Consider the following 3,724-nt stretch of genomic DNA (forward strand, 5'->3'; position numbering starts at 1 on the left):
CTGGAGACCTTTTACTATGTGAGGGCAGCAAATCTAATCCTGGAGACCTTTTACTATGTGAGGGCAGCAAATCTAATCCTGGAGACCTTTTACTATGTGAGGGCAGCAAATATAATCCTGAGACCTTTTACTATGTGAGGGCAGCAAATCTAATCCTGAGACCTTTTACTATGTGAGGGCAGCAAATCTAATCCTGGAGACCTTTTACTATGTGATGGCAGCAAATCTAATCCTGGACATACTCTGTTGACTTGTCCACCAGCCGCCACTTTCTATCCTTTTTTCAGCCAATAATAGATCTGTTCCTTATCCAGTTTGTACTGCGTTTTCCCATTATTTCCCTTTTCAACCAAGAGACCGGTTGGGTATCCGGTCTCTACTACTTTCACCATATTATTTCCTCTTTGAATCAAGTCCTAGATTCATGCTACAACTTTCCCCCCTTTCTTCGTTGTTTGAACAAAGCCCTAGATTCGAATGCATGAAGTAGCTTTACCTCTAATAATACTAAAAATTTAGGTGGCTTTGGAAGAGCTGATGGGAGTAGAAAAAGATGCACATGCAGACACGTGGGGAGCTGGGGCAGTAGAGCAAGGCCGCTTTCGAAGAACTTATACCTGAGGGTCGCCGGGATGTCGGCGGCGGCAGGTCGGATCTGCGGACAATACGACAGGGAGGAAGAAGGGACGGAGGACCTCCCGAGCCGGGGCTGTGTCGGAGAGAATGGCATGGGCAGAGGATCGGGCCCCTCCGGCAGCTGTGGGTTTCCTCCCTCGGCGGCGATGACCGCGTGAACGATGCACCTTTTAGTCCTCTACACACACCGGCCGAAGGGATCCGGCCGGATCTGTGACCAGCGGTGAGCAGAGAGAAAATGTCGCTACCGCTGTCTTGTTTATATCTGGAGAGGATGAGAGAATGAAGAGAGCAACCCTAGTAAAGCAAGCGCTCAGGCCCCTGCATCCATATATAGTGGAGTGATTATCTTTTTTCTCTCCACACAAGCGTTTCAATTTGTGTACGTGGCATTAAAGAAAAGAAACTCTCTATTTAAGGTGACTACTGTACGACTCCTACTTACTACTAGTAGTACTACAGTATTGTTCACTTGTGCTCCCCGCCCCTCCATTCATTGAACAACCCCACGGGTGAATAAACATACAGTAAGTACTGTATTTATATAGAACGAACAAGCTCAAACTATTTTCGCATAGTTAAAAGTTGAGGGCGGGGCTTTTCCCGGGCAGTACGCGCGGCAGTTTTCGGGTAGGCGGTTTGACAGAGAGGTGAGGAGGGTGAGCGAGTGGGGCTGTGTGATTTGACGGCACGTTACTGCTGGAAAGACTTGTGATATGACCACTCACTATAGTCATGAATTACTGGCGCTCCGACCGGGGTGATGCCCCCCTTCCGTTCCGCGCTCTAATCTGGTGCATGACACGTCGACCCGGATGCTGGCTCTCCCACATGTCGGAGTAGTAAGAAGGAGCAAAGAATGATGCAGTATATACTAGTACTATACTACTCCCTTTGTTCCTAAATATAAGTCTTTGGATAGATTTCACTATGGACCACATATGGAGAAAAATGAGTGGATCTACACATAAAATGCATCTATATACATCTGTATGTGGTCCACAGTGAAATATCTACGAAGACTTATATTTAGGAACGGAGGGAGTACTACTCAGGTCGGAGGAGTGCGAACCACGACAGCCCAGTGAACCAGCAGTGCGAAACACGGTAGCCTAGTGAACCAGCAGTAGAAAAAAATGTGGTGATATGGCCATAAAAAAGAATGTGCTACGGTCCACACTGTAGCATGTACAATAACACTCCTCTTTGTTTGGATCCCTGAGTTAGAGCTAGTTTGGGTTGAAAAAGCCTCAAATTATCGAAACAAGAGGGGTTAGTTTGAGCTAGTTTGCTCTAGCCCAGCTAAAAAAACTAGCCCGGTGGAGAGGTTCTAATTGGGTTAGTTATCCTTGGGCCCACTAAAAGAGAACTAAAAAAATCTTCCCTGCCCGCACCAGATCGCTCCCCCCTCTCGCATGACTCCTCTCTGTTCCCCATAGGGCCGCTCGCCCTCTCTCTCCTCCGGCCGCCCTCTCCTTCCGGCCTCCGCCGCCCTACTCCGGCCGCCCTCTCCCTCCGGCCTTCGAAGGTCGCCCCGCTCCCCCTTCACCAGTCGTTTTTCTCCCTTTGTCATGCGCGGCGGCGACGCATCTACCAGGGAGGTCGCGAGAGGGGTGAGTTTGTTCGTTCCTTCTCTGTCTCACGGCCATATCATTGATCTTGCTTGCTCTAGCGCTAATTCTGATTTGGAAAATTAGATCCTGATCAAACTTGGTATAGATTTGTGGTGCACGCATGGAATTGTTTGATGCTGCTTGAGGAGGTAATAAATCTTTATAGAGGCCCAAAGATTCAGGTCACCTTTCTAGGTATTTCAATTTCAGGCTTGCATTATTTCTAGAGGCCCAAAGATTCAGTTCACCTTTCTAGGTATTTCAATTTCAGGCTTGCATTATTTCTAGAGGCCCAAAGATTCAGTTCACCTTTCTAGGTATTTCAGTTTCAGGCTTGCATTATTTCTAGAGGCCCAAAGATCCAGTTCACCTTTCTAGGTATTTCACTTTCAGGCTTGCATTATTTCTAGAGGTCCAAAGATTCAGTTCACCTTTCTAGGTATTTCAGTTTCAGGCTTGCATTATTTCTAGAGGCCCAAAGATCCAGTTCACCTTTCTAGGTATTTCACTTTCAGGCTTGCATTATTTCTAGAGGCCCAAAGATTCAGTTCACCTTTCTAGGTATTTCAGTTTCAGGCTTGCATTATTTCTAGAGGCCCAAAGATTCAGTTCACCTTTCTAGGTATTTTAGTTACAGGCTTGCATTATTTCTAGAGGCCCAAAGATTCAGTTCACCTTTCTAGGTATTTCAATTTCAGGCTTGCATTATTTCTAGAGGCCCAAAGATTCAGTTCACCTTTCTAGGTATTTCACTTTCAGGCTTGCATTATTTCTAGAGGCCCAAAGATTCAGTTCACCTTTCTAGGTATTTCAGTTTTAGGCTTGCATTATTTCTAGAGGCCCAAAGATTTAGTTCACCTTTCTAGGTATTTTAGTTACAGGCTTGCATTATTTCTAGAGGCCCAAAGATTAAGTTCCCAGTCGGCGGCAAGCGGCCCTGCTACCCATGCCGGTGTCGACCTCAACTCGCAAGGGCCGGCGTCGGAGGGGTTCCCGGGGCTTGGGATCTACAGAGCCTTCCTCCAGAACGACGATGGCGAGCTCCTCCCTCGGTGCGTGAGGGGCTCCGAGCTCCCTCCCTATCGTGAATGACTTCCGTGTGAGTTAGCTCATTCTTTGTTTCATGAAGTGTTTTTTTATTTTGTGAAGCTTGATTGACGACTTGTATGTTTAAGTGGGATATCTCATTTGTATGGACAAAGTAAAAATTATCATGTTTTGCATGCTTGATTTGTATAGATGGTTCGTTTATGTCAATTGTGAGCGGGAGGAGGCCACAGAAGAGCCGGCCACACCAAGAGGGTGCTTGGATCCAAGGGACTTATTTTAGTCTGACTAAAAATAGTCTCTTTAAGAGGCTAAAGTTCCAAGCACCCCTGACTAAAGAGGGACTAAAACTAGTCTTGAGACTAAAAAAATTTAGTCAGGGGTACCCCTACTAAAATGTGGATTAGTCCTCTCTCTCCCCATTCAAC

The sequence above is a fragment of the Triticum aestivum genome, chromosome 1D (assembly GCF_018294505.1).
Source record: "Triticum aestivum cultivar Chinese Spring chromosome 1D, IWGSC CS RefSeq v2.1, whole genome shotgun sequence".
Lineage (NCBI taxonomy): Eukaryota > Viridiplantae > Streptophyta > Magnoliopsida > Poales > Poaceae > Triticum > Triticum aestivum.